This window comes from Physeter macrocephalus, chromosome 10 (assembly GCF_002837175.3).
Source record: "Physeter macrocephalus isolate SW-GA chromosome 10, ASM283717v5, whole genome shotgun sequence".
NCBI lineage: Eukaryota > Metazoa > Chordata > Mammalia > Artiodactyla > Physeteridae > Physeter > Physeter macrocephalus.
Genome location: NC_041223.1, coordinates 87355623 through 87373727, shown reverse-complemented (window position 1 = coordinate 87373727; position 18105 = coordinate 87355623). Strand labels below are relative to the sequence as shown.

The 18105-nt window shown below is 40.0% G+C and overlaps 1 non-coding gene across 1 annotated transcript; it reads right to left on the bottom strand.

The window, feature by feature from the left end:
* Positions 1–16612: 16612 nt before the first annotated feature.
* Positions 16613–16749, bottom strand: LOC112067409 (small nucleolar RNA SNORA70). Its single transcript, XR_002893256.1, has one exon. It is a non-coding gene; the product is annotated as a small nucleolar RNA SNORA70 (small nucleolar RNA).
* Between the last annotated feature and the right edge of the window lie 1356 nt (positions 16750–18105).

The following is an 18105-nucleotide window of genomic DNA, read 5'->3' as shown; positions in this document are numbered from 1 at the left end:
AGCACGGAAATGTTGGGAAATACAGGACGGGGAATGGAAAGTTGCAGAGGCTGTCCACTAACACAGGGGGCCCAAAAATTCCAGGGGTAATCCCAGAAGTTTCAGGGGTAATGCCGGGGTGGCTGTCCACTAAAATATGGGGCCCAAAAGTTCCAGGGGTGGTCCCGAAAGTTGCGGGGGAAATCCTGGGGTGGCTGTCCACTAGTATGTGCGGCCTTGTGGTGGCTGTCCTTGATCAATGGGAGCTGCCAAGAGATCTGGAGATCAATGGCCTTAATGGCTCAGATATTGTATCCAAGTGAGACGTTTGTAATTGGTTAAGCTAGCTTTCTGTTTATAGAAGGAATTGGTATTTCTCTAGTGCTTTTGAGATGTAAATGATCTACCTGGGTTCTTTGGAACTTTAATCTTTTTTTTTTTTTTTTTTTTTTGTGTGTGGTATGCGGGCCTCCCTCTGCCGTGGCCTCTCCCGCTGCGGAGCACAGGCTCCAGACGCGCAGGCCCAGCGGCCATGGCTCACGGGCCCAGCTGCTCCGCGGCACGTGGGATCCCCCCAGACCGGGGCGCGAACCCGGTTCCCCTGCATCGGCAGGCGGACGCGCAACCACTGCGCCACCAGGGAAGCCCTGGAACTTTAATCTTAAGTGGAAAGGAGAAAAAAGAGCTTTTAGGTAAACTCTATAGAAATAATTATGCTTTGGGAATGTCAGTCTAAATTAGTCTCTCTAGATTTTGGTAACTTGAAACTAAGCTGAGTTAAATAAAGAAAATTCATTAACTCAGGAATCTCAGTACTTTGGGGATGGCTCGAAGAGAAAAATCCACCAAGGCAGAGTCTGATAGCAGGCCTTTGGCATGTCCTTCCTGGCCTTGAGAGGCCTTTTGGGAATTCAGTCTGAGACTCCTGAGGAGTTCCCCCTCAGCCAGTTTGGAGGAGCCTATGCGGTCAATTGACAAGACTTATTTTGCAAACAAATTAGTTTTGATTTGGCTGTGTTTGGTGGAGATGAGGGTAATTTTAGCACAATATTATGTTTCAGTGGATGTTACATTCTAGTTCTGTTAATTGAGGTCTGTATTTATGAAAATTATTGTGTTAGCCATACTTTTGCCCTGATGCTCTGGATGGAAAGAAAATTATATAGTGACATTGTCACAGAGTATAACTGTTAGGGGAACCACTGTCCGAAACTGCCCTCCCTGGCCAGGCCCAATAGTAACCGCTTGCGTAAGTTAACACACAACAGGAGGTCCTCATAAGGAATGTGGAACTAACAACCTACCACCAACTGGAAGAATTCAGGAAAGGTTAAAAGGAGAGAGGAGATGCCTGTCCATGTGTCCTGGCCCACATGTCAGTATGTCAGAAGGACCCCCGTTGGTAAACATCACTGTACAGCTGACCACCCACGAGCCCCCTGGGCTATGCTATGTGGGTGGTATAGGCTGGCTTCTGGACACACAAGTCCAACTAGTGGGATTAACTGTGTTTTGTTTGGAAAGACCTACTAGGTCCACCCCTAATGGCACTCAACATAACATGAGGTGGCAGACCTATACTGTGACTGCTGACTCCTGGCTAGGCCACTAGAATGTTTCTTTTAAAGCTGGGTCTTCCCCTCCCCATGCAGGTGGCTCTGGGTTTGTGAAAACCAGTGGTGGTCTTGCCTTCCTTATAACTGGACGGGGCGCTGCTGCTATTGACTCCCTTTCCATTGACCCGGTAAGCGCTTGGCTCCAAAATTTGCCCACATCCTGGCAAATGACTGTTCTGAGCATACTAGGTATCTTACTCTTGATGCTCTCTGGCTGCTGCTGTCTGTGGTGTATTTGTGGTGTCTGGTTGCAGTGCCCCTACAAAACTGATCCCAGGGATACTGTGGAAGAGGGGTGGACCAAGATCATAAGGGTCAGGCATGCAGGGTGTATAAGTGTGGAGTTCACGGTCAGGCCACTCAAGATGGCTGTTCTCTTGCTCTCTGTACACCCCCTGCCCGACCAATGCCTGCTTCACCGGTACCCTATGCACATGACTGACCTTCCTACCAACTTGTCCCAGGCCCCAGCTGGTGATTGTTCTTATCCAAGGGGCTGGTGAGGGTGTGTCCCTCTACTGGTTTCCCTGGTAACTAATGCGCCCACCTGACATCAGTTCCCCTATAATTGGTAATTTCCCCTTCCCCTCCAGAGCCAAGACTGTCACCTTGTCTTGCTTGCCTTCTGGGAAGAAAACCACAGAGGTAAAGCACCATTCTCATCACAGCATATTAAGGTAATATCCTATCAATATGACTATCACTCTTGATGTTTACCTTGAACTCCTGGCTGAGGTAGTATTTGTCATGTTTCTCCATTGTTACGTACTCTTTTTTCCCCCTTTTCCACACTATACTCTTTGGAAGGAAGTGACTATATGCAGCTCACACTAAGGAATGGGGAATTATGTTCCACCTCTGTGAATGGTATTATATAAATTATTGGAATTCTTCTGGATGGGAGATGTATCTGTTCTACTGATTTATTTATTCAATCACTCGTGTATATCAATGTGGACTCATGGATGTTTATTTTACATTTTGGACTGTTATCCAATTCAAGTTTATTTGTTGTTCAAGTGTTCTAGCTTTGGCCACTGGGAGCTCTTTCAGTTAATTCCTCTATCCCTTTGACATAACATCATTGGGGGTTTTTGGTTTGTTTGACTGGTTTTGTTTTTTAGGGGTCTTTTAGCACTACAAGATGCTCCAAGTGTATCTTATATATCCACTGACCCAGTCCTCCAGGAAGTCATTTCTCTAAGGGTCCCTACTTCCTTTTACTAAGAATTGTATTAGAATCCAAGATCTGTGTCCCAGTTTGCTCATTGCAACTGGAGTGTCAGTACCACGAGGCCCTCTCAGCTGACAGAGCAAGGAAATATATGTGTGTGTAGTGATACTGTATACACACATATCTGTAAGTATTTTATTAAGCTAAACATGAGTTCATGCTAACATGCTCAACTCTAATCTCTTACCACATGGGTCATTCTAGACTTCTCCCCTTTTGCTTGTCCGTAACTCCCCCTCCAACAGTAAGAAACTTGGCCCCTAACATCTGCCATCCTTTATACTGTCTTGATGACTGTAACTTCTTAATAAGTCTTGAAATCAGAGAATGTGTTGTGGTTCTTCAATATTTTGTTGAGCCTTCTAGATCCTTTGCCTTTCCATATAAATTTTAGACACTATGCTGATGTCAGATTTTGATAGTGATTGGGTTGAGGAAACAGATTAATTTGGGAAGAAGTTTCATCATAAGACTATTGAGTCTTTCAGTGCAGGAACATGGAATATCTCTCCATTTATTTAGATATTTGATTTCTTCCATCAGTGTTTTAGATTTCTGCATGTAATTTTGTACATGCTGTTACATTTACACCTAAGTACTTCATTTTTGGTGCTATTGTAAATATTTTTAAATTTCAAATTTCAATTATTCATTGCTGGTATACAGGAAAGCAATTGAGTTTTGTATTGATGTGTATGTTGTGATCTTGCTATATTTGCTTATTAGTTCCAGGAGTGTTTTTCTGCAGATTCAGTGGAGATTTCTATACAGTCATGTCATCATCAAAGAGTTTTATTTCTTCCTTTCCAATCTTTTCTTGTTGTATTGCACTAGCTAGAACTTTCAGTATGATGCTGAACAGAAGTGGTAAGAGAATCCCTCCCTTTTCCAGTCTTAGTGGGGAAGTATCCAGTCTCCTATCATGAGCTACCATGTTAGGTGTAGGTTTTGTGTAGATATCCTTTATCAGGTTGAGGAAGTTCCCCTCTATTCCAGAGTATTGAGAGTTTTTATCATGAATGGATGTTGGATTGTGTCAAATGCTTTTCAGCATCTTCTTTTTCTTCTTTTGCCCACTTATGTGTTGGCTTACACAGGTAGATTTTCCAAATGTTATACTAGCTTTAGATACCTGGAATAAATCCCACTTGTTCTTAGTGTATAATTCTTTTAATACATTGTTAGATTCTATTTACTGATGTTTTGTTGAAGTTTTTGCATCTATGTTCATGGAAGATACTGATCTGTTTTTTTTCTTTCCTTGTAATATTATCTGCTTTACATGTTAAGGTAATTCTGTTTTCAGAGAATAAATTAGGAAGCATTCCCTCTGCTTGTATCTTTTTGGAAGAGATTACAGAGAATAGGTATTGTTTCTTCCTTAAATACTTGGTGGAATCATCAGTGAAAACATCTGGGTCTGGTAATTATTTTTAGAAGGTTTTAAAATATTATTTCAGTTTGAATAAGCATAGAGTTATTCAGGTTATCTATTTCTCTTTGTATGAATTTTAGTAGTTTGTATGTTTCAAGGAACTGGTTCATTTTTTTCTACATTATCAAATTTGTACAAATAGAGATTTTTGTATTATCTCCTTATTATCATTAGTGTTGTTCCCTTTTTCATTTCTGGTATTGGTAATTTCTGTCTTCCCTCATTTTTTTCTTGGTTGGCTTGATTAGAAGTTTATCAGCTTTGTTGACTTTTTCAAAGAACCATATTTTTAAAAGCAATGTTCTCTGTTGGTTTCCTTTTTTCAATTTCATTGATTTCTACTCTAATTTGCATTACTTCTTGCTTTTTCCTGCTACCTAAAGCTTAAATTGCTATTCTTCCTCTAATTTTCTAAAGTGAAATCTAGGTTGTTCATTTCAGATCTTTCTTATTTTCTAATATAAGCATTTAATGCTATAAACTTCCTTCTATACACTACTTTTGCTGCATCTCTCTAATGTTCATGTTGTGTTTTCATTTACGTTTGGCTCAAAATATTTAAAAAATTTGGGGGGACTTCATTTTTGACTCATAGGTTCTTTAGCAGTATGTTATTTAATTTCCAAATATTTGTGGATTTTCCAGCTATCTCTCTATAATTTATTTCCACTGTGGTTTGAGAACATGCTTTGTATGTTCTTTCAAATTTGCTAAGATGTGTTTAATGGCCTGGAATTTGGTATATTTTGGATAATATTGCATGTAATCTTGAGAAAAATGTATATTCTGCTATTGAATGAAGTATTCCGTACATGTCAATTAGATCAAGTTGATTGATAATGCTGTTTAAGTCATCTGTATCCTTAGTGATTTGCTGCCTGCTTGATCTATCAAATAGTGAAAGGGGTGTTGAAATCGCCATTGAGAATGGATTTGTCTATTTTCCCATTTAGTTCTATCAGTTTTTGCCTCGTGTATTTTCATGCTCTTTTGTTAGGTGCATACACAATTAGGATTACTATGTCTTCTTAGAGAATCGACTCTTTATCATCATGTAATGCTTCTGTTTATCTCTGAATCTTTTCCTTGTCCTGAAGTCCTTTTTGTCTGAAATCAATATTGCTTTCTTTTTGTTAGTATTAGTATGATGTAGCTTTTTCTATTCCTTTACTCTTAAACTATTAAAATACTTGTATTTTAAGTAGGCTTGACCTAAATGGGAAAAGAATTTGAAAAAGAATAGATACATGTATATCTATAACTGAATCACTTTGCTCTACAACGGAAACTAACACAGCATTGTAAATCAGCTATACTCCAGTATAAAATAAAAATTAAAAAATAATAAAGTAGGCTTTTACAGACAACATGGAGTGGGTCATTTTTACTTTTAAAACCACTCTAACAGGGATGAAGTGAGAGAGTAGCATTGACATATATACACTACCAAATGCAAAATAGATAGCTAGTGGGAAGCAGCCGCATAGCACAGGGAGATCAGCTCGGTGCTTTGTGACCACCTAGAGGGGTGGGATAGGGAGGGTGGGAGGGAGCCGCAAGAAGGAAGGGATATGGGGATATATGTATACATATAGCTGATTCACTTTGTTATACAGCAGAAACTAACACACCATTGTAAAGCAATTATACTCCAATAAAGATGTAAAAAAACCCACAAAAAACACTAACAACCTCTGTTTTTCAATTGGTTTATTTAGACTATGCACATTTTATGTGCATTTTAATTGGATTAATACCTACCATATTTGAAATTCTTTTTTATTCATTGCATTTATTTTCCCCCTTTCTCTCTGACTTCTCTAGTTTTAATTGATCAATTTATATCCTTTTATCTCCTATCTTAGCATATTGATTATATTAAAAATTCACTGATTGCCCTACAATTTACAATTTACATTTTTATCTACTTTAAGTCCAGTTTCCAATAATACTATGCTCAAAGCAAGTATACTCCAATAAAATTTAATTTAAAAAAAGCAACTATACTCCAATAAAAATTAATTTAAAAAAACAAACAAAGAAAAACAAAAATAAATAATACTTTACTCTTACCAAGTAGTTTAGGTACGTATAAAAAATTATTCTCAATTTCTCCCTGCTGCCCCTGTGACGTTGCTGTCAGTCATTTCACTCATTTATAATCACCTAATACATTGTTATTATTATTGTTCTTAAAAGTATCTTTTAGATCAAATAAGAATTAGAAAAAAAAGATTTTATTTTACCTTTATATGTTCCTTCTTCAATGCTTTCCTTTCTTTATGTAGATCCAAGTTTCTGACCTTTATCATTTTCCTTCTCTCTGAAGAAATTCTCTTAATATTTCCTGCAGAGTAGGTTGGCTGGTGATGAATTCAAGTTTTTTGGTTTTTTGTAAATTTCTAATTCACTTTCAGAGGATAACTTTGAGAGATACAGAATTTTAGGTTTTTGGGTTTTTTTTTTGTTTTTTTTCAACACTAATTCACTGTCTTCTTGATTTCCTGTTCTCTGATGAGAGGTCCACTATAATTCTTATCCTTGTTCCTCTTAAGTAAATGTTTTCCCCCCTTTTCTTTTCATGAGTTTTCTTCTTCTTTTTTAATTTCCTGTGGTTTGAATATGACATAGCTAAATGTAATTATCAGAACTGAAGGAAGGAATATAGAGTCTCTCATTTGAAGAGTAGGTCATTTGTAGACTAAATACTTGAGGAGAGATGGATTTATGGGAACTACATTGTACGATTCTTGCAGGTGTCACTCATGCGAAATGCTATGGGATTGACGTGTCCTGGACTTGTGGCAAATCTGGGGAGATATGACTCATTTTTCCCAGAAATAAGACTGAGGAAGAAAAGCAAAGAGAGTGGAAAGATCATGAGCTGTCTAGTAGGATAGGCTCCCATTTAATCTCAGCCTGATTCTTATATCTGTGTATCCTTGGGAGAGTTATTTCACCTCTGAAAACTGTGCCTCATTGTCTGGAAAATAATACTCAATACCCATGTTTATTTTGAAGATCATAATACTATATAGACATACTGGAAATAAAGCAGCTGATGCATAGTATTGATTAAAACATTTAGGTTTCTCTTCCCCCCTGCCTCTTCATTCAATTCTTCCTCTTTCTCTCCTTCTTCCTCGTCATCTCTTCCCTCTCCTCCTCCTCCTCTTCTCCTCTTTTCTTTTGCTTCTCCTTCTCCTCCTCCTTCCCCTTCCCCCCTTTTTTCTCTTCCTGCTCCTTCTTTTCCTTAACCTCCTGTTCTTTCTTCTACTGTAACCTAAAGCACTGAATCTTCTTATCTGGGATTTAACTAGAGAGATATTGTGTAGAATAGAAAGAGATCCCATGTGGCCAGACTATGCAGTTACCATATAGGGGATAGGTAGAGTAAAAGCAAATGAAAGAAATTAGCCAGATATTTACAACTTGTGCCTGGGTTGGACGGCGGGAGTGTAGTTGTCTCAAGGCAAGCGGGTGGATTGGAACAGGCTTGGCAAATAAGCCGACAAGGCATAAATAGATTTTTGAAGTTTGTCAACACGTCTGGGATTACACTCTTTAGATCTTACTGACTTATTGTTATTCACTCTGGGAGTTCCAGCTTGCTTCCAAAGAGAAAGGACACAGATTGGAGCCAAAGTGCTGGAAATGGGGTCAGGGCAGCGTCCTTGTATGTCCCAGACAGGTGGTGTTGGCATTATAGTAAAAAATGATACAACTCTAAGGAGCAATTGAATCTCAGGGTGGCAGAGTCAGAGCTACTTAGTAACCTAAAGATTGGTCTGTTTCTGGTAGTTTTAGGAGACTGTGTTTGGTTTTATAATGAGTAATCCCCTACGGGAAGCAGGAACAGTACCTCAACTCCATGTCTAAATTCTGGATCAGCAAATGGCACTTGTATCCTTCTGAAATCACAGATATGGAAAAAATTTGAGAGCTTCCTCTAGGGTTGAGACTTGAAAACAAACATCTTTAGAGAACGATGGGCATGTTTTCTTTGTCTCTAACTTATTTGCTCAATTCTTAATATGCTTTAATGACATCATTTCATAGAACATTCTTGTCTCACGCTTGCTCTCAGCCTTACCTGTATATTAGCATACCCTGAGAGACTTTTAAAAAATACCAGTGCTTAAGCTGATTTAATTTTTCTGAGGCATTGGTAATTTTTAAAAATTAATTTTTATTGGAGTATAGTTGCTTTACAATGTCATGTTAGTTTCTTGCTGTACAGCAAAGTGAATCAGTCATATGTACACATATATCCCCTTGTTTTTAGATTTCCTTCCCATTTAGGTCACCACAGAGCATTGAGTAGAGTTCTCTGTGCTATACAGTAGGTTCTCATTAGTTATATATTTTATTCATATTAGTGTATATATGTCAATCCCAATCTCCCATTGCATCCCAGTCCCCTTTCCCCCTTGGTAACTGTAAGGCAATGGTAATTTTTTAAAGCTCCCAGTTGAATCAATGTACACCTAGGGTTGTAAACTACTGCCTTACACACTTAGAAACGTGTTCCCATGTTTCTACTGGAATTTTAGCCCATTGTCTCTTGGTTTGCCCTTTGTGGCAATGAAGGACATCTGGCCACTGGCATCCTAGAACAGTTCTCCAAATGTTTGAAAGTAAATCCACCCCTCAGGCACTTCCCTGAGCTAAATCAACCTAATGCCTTCACCTCACGTCTTAGAAGCCTTTCTATCCTTTTCATTATTTTTGTTAAGTCTCATGAGGAATTCTTGCAACTTTAAATCTCTTGGAAGGCAAAAGACAGAAGTTTAGGAAAAAAATAGGCTTTACTGTAATTATACTGGTAAAATTTATTACCAATTCACACCATTATTCCCTGGTCAGAACATTCTTAGAGTGTATCAATAGTTTCTATTTTTGAAGTAGTTATTGTCTATTGGTGTCTGATATAATTCAGTTTTTCCCAAAACTTATGTTAGAGATTTTCCTAGTATTTTGAAGGCTTCTGTTGAAAAGAGACGACTTATACATTTCATTAAATTTGGGGGGATAAGAGAAGGCACTGTTGAGCAATAAGTCTCAAGGAAAGATTCTATGGAAAGCCCATTTCTATCTTATTATAGCAACGTTTAGGTGTACTGGATTCTTGCTTTAAATTCTGCCTGAAGCTTGTCAAATGGAAGTAAAAGCTAGGTGGGAAAAGTATCTTAAATTTCAACTATTGAGCAAAGAGTAAAATTTCCCCGAAAGCAATGAACCATTTAATTTCTACCAATGTAATATGAGGGAAAAAATATCAATAGAAGAAACTTAGAAACCAGAATATGCACTCAGCCTTCAGAGACTCCAAAAATTCTGGTTCAGGGAAATCAGAAAAGAAATCTTCTCAATACGGCCTTGATTGAATTTTTGGCCTTTATTTACAAATTACACTTAATTTGACAGAAGATTGGCAAGGACACATAGCTCTTTTGGGAATTCAAAATCTGCTCCAAAATCAGCATAGCACTATGTAAACTGGACAAGCCCTGTACTATGAAGGGGTAAAGAGATTTATCCTAAAATAAAGAGTGGATGGTACTTTAAGATGCCACATAAATGACAGTAACAACTGACTCTATGTTAGGTTTTAGGCAAGAGATCAAATATGAATTCCTACCTGTGAGCATGCACACTTTACACTTAGAAATAAATTTTGTTTATTTTTTAGATCAGCCCTAAAATCGAACTTTCAGAGACTGGGTGGTGAGACAAAGTGGCTCGAAGAATCATAGTAAATTTTAAAATAACTAATCACAAAGCAATGTTATTGAACACATAATAGGAAAAAGTTTTAAATTAGTCCACATCTATTTCTGTCGAGGAAATATTAGTTGGGCCCGTTGAGGCAGATTGAACTGGAAGAGGATTTTATTTAATGTGGGGTCTGGGTTGCATGGGGGAAAGCATACAAACTGATTTTTATGACCTATAAAAAAAATTAAGTTGTAAAAGTTACTGAGATCAGTATTGACTGAACAGATAGTATTTTGAGGGTCATCTAAGATTAATTATCATGTCAGTAACCTGCCATTTGAATTTAAAAAAAAAAGAATTGTTGATCTTAATATTGGTGATTAAAGAGTCAAAAAAGTATCATCTACCTAGAATGCTCTCCGTCGTGTGATGTCAAACTGGTGCTCATGTCAAACCTACTGTTTTAGATTCCCTGGGATGGAAAGTTTCAGTAGACACTCTGAGGAAGTTATTCTGGCTCCTCTTCTCTGAGAACAGTCTCCCATCCATAATGGTTGGTCCACAGGGACCATAGTTCTCTCACATCACCCTGGTTCTCTGGCAACATCAGGTTGGCCCTGACTCACCTTGGTTAGTCATATTACCTCAGGAATGTGAACCGAGGGACAGACCCTGGGCCTTGGACGCTGAGTCCCCTTGATGGCAGTGCTCTAGGGAAAGACCCACAAACTCTTGATGCTATGAGCCCTAGATCCAGTTTCATCCTTTCTTAAGAGTTGCTTCTTCAATATTTAAAAATTTTTTCTTACCATAAATTTCCCTTTAATAGTGAAGATTTCTCATGCTGTATCTATTATTTAAAAAAAAAATTCTTTACTAAGTAAGCAATCATGACATTAGAGCTTAGGTAAGGCTTCAAGGAGTCAGCTAGTTCAGCTCCTTCATTGCATATGAAGAAACTGACTTTAAGTTTTTGAGTTAATTCTAACATCTACAAGAAGTAGAGATGAGGGGTGAGAGCTTGGTTCTTTTGCTGAGTGTTCCATTCTAGTTCCTGTGGTTTACCCAGGTTACAACAAAGACTTATGGAACACAGGACAGCCTCTTGGTCCACATACTATGATTCCTTCTCCTCATGCTAAATTTCTCACTTTTCATATTTCTTAATTTTTTTATTGCTTTCACTTTATGACTGAAGCAAAAGAACCAAGGATTTTTACAAACACTCTATCTAGAAAAAACCCAAAATTAAGTCTCATAGATTATTATTTGTAAATAAAATGTATTTGGATAGGGAGAATTCAAAATTATAAATTAATCAATTAATTCAAAATTACTTATTACATCTTTAGCGTGTACCAGGCACTATCCTAGTGTCTAGGGGATACAGTGGTGAATATAGATAAATCTCTGTCCTCTTGGAGTTTCTATTCTAATAGAGGAAAAGACAATTACGAAATGTATATAAAATATACAGTCTACTACATTGGAGTGAATACCAGGAAGTAAAATACAGCAGGAAGGGAGATAGGCACGTGTGGTGTGGTATGGCAATTTTAGAGAGGGTGGCCTCACTTAGAAGATGACTTTTCAATAAATCCTCAGAGAAATAAAGTAACGAGCTATGCAAATACCTGGAGACAAGCAAACCAGAAAGAGAGAATAGCATATGCAAAGGCCCTGAGGCAACACCATATCTGATTTTTGCCAGAGACATGGCTGGTGCAGAGTGAATAAAGGGGAAGATCATAGGAGATGAGGTTAGAAAGGTAAAGGAGTCTAGGAGACACAGGTCACATAGTGCCTTATATTCTACTGACTTTGTCTTTTACCCTGATGCAAAACCATTGTGGGGACTGAGGAGAGGAGAGATGTATTTTTACCTGCCTCCCTGTGGCTGCTGAAGTCAGAAGCAGGGAGACAAGCTAGGGAACTTGCAATATTCCAGGAGAAAGATAATGATGGCAGCAGAGCAGTGAGAAGTAGGAAGATTCTGGGTGTATTTGAAAAATGGAGCTGACAGGATTTATTGATGAATTAGATGCAGAGTAAGTGAGACAAAGGGGAGTTAAGGAGACCTCCAGTGTTTCCACCCAAACAACTCAAAAACAGAATGGCCATTTACCAACAAATCCCCTAAGATTGAAACAGATTCCATAGGCAATGTAAAATGTAAAAATAAGACCGTGATGTAGGGTGCCAGGGATTAAGGATATTCCAAGAAGGAGTTTCTTTAGTGTCTTTCATGTGCTCAGACATCACTGAGTGTGTACTGTAAACCTGTGTCTGAATGTGGGTATGTTTTTACCCCAAATTCTCAGAGACATTATAACCATCTACAATTACGCATCAGGACATCCTTAACCATCTTTCCAGACAAGGTGAATTGCATGTATGCTTGTGACTCAGACACAGTGACACTGTCCATTTTTTCCTGATTTTCCTATCCAAAGGCTTGGTTTATGAGTGAAACTGATTGTTCAAATGTTAAATTTCTTGTGGCCGGGACTGAATTGGAATTTTTAAATGAAGTCCTAAGCACAATCTTGTTACAAGTGCTTCTTGGGTGATTAATCATTGTATTTAGGACGAAAGTTTATTCTTTATTGTTATTTTGCCAAATATAGCAGAAAAGCATTTGACTAATACATAACAGAAAACATAAGGCATCAGAGAAATTGATTTAAATTCAATATGTTCTCATTTTTGTGCCAACTTCAAGTATGTCTGTGAAAGTGAAAATTTTCTTCCCAAATTAAACTAATTTCAGATGAGAGATTTGTTTTCCTATACCCCAATAATGGACCATCTGCTCAATGGCCTTGGCTTTCTGTAAGCCCAAAAGAGCACAGTACCACCCATTAAGAGAGAAGGAAGAAGTATTTCTCTCTTATTTAGAAACATTGCCCACTTCCAATAAATGTGAGCCATTCTTTCTTTCTGTTTCCAATAACTCTTAAAACCAATTGGTCAGTTTTTGCAGAATGAAGCCATCTTCATGGCTGTACATTCATTTTTGGTGTTGGAACACGAGTAGGACCCAACTTTTCCAATTTTCTAACCAAAAAACAAATTTGTTCCTTTCACTGAAAAAATAAGGAAGACTTTTCTTTTTTGTATTGTTGTTTGGTAAAAGCAACACTTTCCCATCTGAGTTTCTTACTAGATTCAAGAATCATCATATTCATTAATTATTTACTCAATCCTTCCCTCCTTCCTTCCGTAAGCACTTATTAAACATCTACTAAGTGCCAGGCATTTGCTGGATACTGGCAATAAAAAATGAATAAATCAAGGTCCACCTTTAAGCAATTTACAGTAAAAAACCATAAGCAACTAAATACAAAATAAGTGACACCAGTATTTCTCAGCAGGGATAATCTCCCTCTGAACTTGCTGCTTCCACTCCTGTCCCCCTCCAGTCTCTTCTCTACATAGTGGCCAGAGTAGTCTTTTAGATGGTGTAATTCTCATGTCCAAAAACTTCCTATGGCCTCTCATCACACTTAAATTCTGAAGTCCTTGGTAAGGTCACAGTATGACTTGGCTTAACCATCTCTCTGAATGCCTCCCCCACCATCATGGTGCTCAGGACACACTGACCTACTTACTCTTCTTAGAGCTCCCAAACATGTTCCTGCCTCAGGGCCTTTGCATGTGTTTCTGCATGCAAAGTATCCCTTCAAGTGTCTGCTCAAATGCCATCTCCTCAGCATCCTTCCTTGATTATCCCATTCCTTGGTATATAACGAGGAAGTCAGGGAAGGACTCTAATGATGTTACACCACTTTATTTTAAATACCATTTATCGCCACTTGAAAACATATTTATTTCTTTATGGCATAAACCATGTTCCAGATTTTAAGTGTCATGCAGGAAGGAATTTTCTTTCTGTTTTGTTTATATTTACATTCCCATACTTTAGAGATAGGCCTGATATAGAGGAAGTACTCAACTACTACTAGTTGTGTGGTGTCACAAGTTATGGAAGCACAGATGGGTGAGTGGATTGAGTGGCAGGCTAGGGAATTCAGGGGATAATTGACTGAAGTAGCATGTGAGTAGGGTATAAAAGATGAGCAGAGATTTGGTTGACGGGGAAGGAAAGAAAGGGAATGTCGTGAACAATATATGCATACAAAGCAGGTACCCAATAATGTGATGAATTAAATTAACTCAGAGCATGGTGTGCTTGGGGGAAATTGTGTATCCAGAAGATACAGATAGGGCATTCATTACTGTTAGAGAAGTGACTTAGAACAGTGGAGTTTCTTTGAGGTTAAGCATCAGGGAAAACCAAGAGAGATTCTAACTCCGGATAATGCCTTGCTTTAAAACAATCTGTCCTTTCCCCTAACCTTCTTATTGATGACAAGTATCTCCATGAAGAATTTGCATTCATCTCTAATGAGTTTATGGTAATTAGTGGTTTTAAGGAATAAGCTTTCTGCCATTCTATTATTAAAATTATCTGTAAGCAGACAGGTGTACTGTCTGCTCCTACGGGCTTGAAATTACATCCTCTTTATCTTTCCTTCCCTCCCAGCTCCAAGCACAGTGCCTGACACATGGTTAGGAGCTCAGTAGATAATGACTAGAGCAGAAGTTTAAAATTTTTTATTTCAAATATAAATATTTTAAATGAATCAGGAGCACTATTCTGAGCATCTCTATGGCATTTTTGTAAAAGGAATAACCATCTTCATTTATCCATCTGAATTATCAATTGCCGTGAGTATTTAAAATGGGGCTGTTTCTGACTGGTCAGAATGTCTGTTCATCATGTTTGCAATGGCTTTGTGTCATTGCCATCCTTTAGTGACCAGGAGAGGGGCCATCTCCTCTGAGAGGGACATTCTGTTCTCAAGAGCTTTAGGAGTCCTCAGCACCACTACTCTGGTACCAGTCACCCCACCTTTTTCTAGCAACTTAGATTTACAAGTTTGTGTTGTAAATATCGGTTCTGCCACCCACCTGTATATGGCGTTCCCCAGGGATGGGAATAGTGATTCCTTCTTACTCTGTGTCAAGCGTCTAACGGAATGTCTTTCATTTATCCAATTAACACATATTTCTGAGGTCTGTATAAGTTAGGCACTGTTTACTGTGTTTTATATGGGGCATAAGACAATGAACAAAAAAACAAAACCTCTTACCTCCAGTGTCTTATATTCTAATGGGAATAGATAGGAAATAAAAGATCAATAAGTAACGTATGTGGTGTGTGAGAAGTCGATACACGTTAGGAACACTAAGCAGGGAAGGAAGTTGGCGATGTGGTCAGGAGGGAGCTTGCAAGTTACCAGAGGGTGGTCTGAGCGACCTCAGAGAGGAGACAGCATTCGTGAACAGGCCTCAAGAATGTGAGGCTGTATGTATACCTTTAGCCATTTTCAGTCGCCTGGGTACAGATGGATATTTTTTTTTTTTTTTTTTTTTTTTTTTTGTGGTACGCGGGCCTTCCTCTGTTGTGGCCTCTCCCGCTGCGGAGCACAGGCTCCGGACGCGCAGGCCCAGCGGCCATGGCTCACGGGCCCAGCCGCTCCACGGCATGTGGGATCTTCCCGTACCTGGGCACGAACCCGGTTCCCCTGCATCGGCAGGCGGACGCGCAACCACTGCGCCACCAGGGAAGCCCCCAGATGGATATTTAGGAAGAGGAAATCTCCAGATATGGAAAGCAACAAGTAGAGAAGACTTGAGGTGAGGGTGTGCCTGGAATGTTCTTGAACGATAAGGAGGGCTGCAGCAGAAGTGAGGAGGAGAAGGAGAGGAAATAGGTCAGAGAGACGATGGGTGTTCAGAGAGTAGAGCGTCTTGTGGGTGACGCAAGGATTCTGGCTCTTATTAGAGTCTGTCTGGGTCACCGGAGGATTCTGAGCAGAGGAGCGGCATTATTTGACTTACAGGATTACTCTGACTTCTGTGCTGAGGATCAAGTGTAGGTGGGTGAGGCAGGACTGAGAATAGTAAGTGCTCGTGGGATGCTGATCAAGCCAGATCTCCACCAGAGATGGGAGACGGCTTGTGCACGTGAGCAGGCTTCGTTACGGGCTCCCGAGTTCCAGAGCGCTCTTAACTGTAGTCTCTGGACCCTGAGCTGCCTGCCCTTTCAAATCGCCAGAACCTCTAACCGATCCTGAGCTTTCTCTCCTGAAAGTTGAATTCTGGCAAGTTTTACCTCATACGTCTAAGACATCTTTTTTTTTTTTTTTTTTTTTTTTTGACAAGAAAGTAGGATTTATTGGTGGGCATGAGTAAGGAGGGGACAGCGCCAAGGCTCTCCCGAGCTCAGGGCCAGCCATGTGTCCAGAGGGTCACGATTAGGGACGTATCCGACCCCACAGCCATCGGGGATGAGCCGCTTTTCTGCCACCATGTTTTCAAACTCGTCTGCATTAAACTTAGTAAATGCCCACTTCTTGGAGATGTGGATCTTCTGGCGGCCAGCGAACTTGAACTTGGCGGAGGGCATCAATCACATGCTCCTTGTTCTGCAGCTTGATGAGGATGGACATTATGACCTGGCCAATGTGGACCCTGGCCACTGTGCTTTCCAGAGGCACCGCGCACACCTGTCTGGAGCCTAGACTGGGGACAGCATGCCGGTCCTGAATGTCCACTGGAAAGGGCTGTCTCCAAGGTCCCTTAGGGCAACCCATACAGGCAACAGGCTGCACACACTATACCCAGGAGGCTGCTGTTCGCAGACGTTGCACAGCGGGCCCTCCTGGGGAAAAGAGCACAGTCAACTTAATTGGCCGCAAACATCTAGGACATTTTTTACTTTACATTTGTTTCCTTTGAGTGTGGGCAAGGCACATTGGATTAGCAAATTAAAATGTACTCATTGTACATTATCTCTCCTAAGAAAAACAGATGGTTGTGTTATTTTTAAAAGAAGAACGATTTTAGAAAAATAACCAATTGTGAATGAAGCCGTGTCTGAAGATAACCTAATGCCGAGGCTGGGCCTTATCTAAAATTGTGAAACTGTCCACATTTGCCTGGGGCCCTGCTCCCACTTTTCTCTTGCTCCCTTCCGCAGTTAGTCTCCTGGCTGCTCAGGGCTCGCGCGCCGGGGTATCTCCACCTTCCTCGCTCTCACGTAAATCCACACGTTACAGCCCCCTCTTTGCGTCTTGTGCTCCGCTAGGTGCCTAAGCGTTAAGATCATTTCCTCACGAGATACGGCTCAAGGAAAATGACTACATTACCACTCTCAAACAACGGCATTCCTGAATCTCGTTAAAATGACTAGTATATATGTGAGCAGGTTGGTCGCAGGTAGTTTTGATTTAGAAAACCTGTTGACACCTTTCAAATCACCTAGAAAGGAGACACCCACTCGGACCAAATGAATGACCATTAGCATCCCTGGGAATACTGTGCCACCTAGGATATTATTTTAAAATGTAGGGTTTGTTATTGTTCAGGTATGAGGAGGCCAAGAGATCAGAGGATGATTGTTCTTGAAAAGACAGATCATTAAAGTCACAGATGCCAAGAGGAGAGGGGCATATGCCATCCCACGAGGGGCCATGTGTGGAAGCCGCGGGGTTAGGTAGGAGGCTGAAGGAGTAGGGAACACAGGGCGATAGCCTTTCCTGTGGTTTCCATAGGACGGTATGGGCAAGCAGGGTAAGCATGCTCAGGGTTGGTTAGTTTGGATCATTTCAGCAGGCTCTGGGGTCTAGAGACTGTCCCTAGTTATCTGGCACCTGGCCCTGGAGTGATTGGGGCAGGTGGAGGGTACCCAGAATGTAAGAGGTCTGTGAAAGCCCCTACAGGAGAGTTGGGGTATGGGTTTTGGATTGGATGGTTTGCATATGAAAGCTGTGCTCTCAGCCCAGTAGTTCCCTACCTTTAGGAATTGGCTAGCCCTGGCAGGGACAGTCTCTCCAGGATCATCAAGGGCCCAGATGTCAAAGATTCAGAGACCTGGTAAATAGAGACATTGATGCGTATGTCCTGACTTCAGAAGATTGCATGTCTCCTGGGCCTAATGACACACATCCGAGAGCTCTCAACGGAAGAAAACATAAAGTGGATCTTCCCTGAGAGTGAACCATGATAAGCAAAGCAGACGTACTGATGAGGTTTTATTTATTTATTTTTGTCTG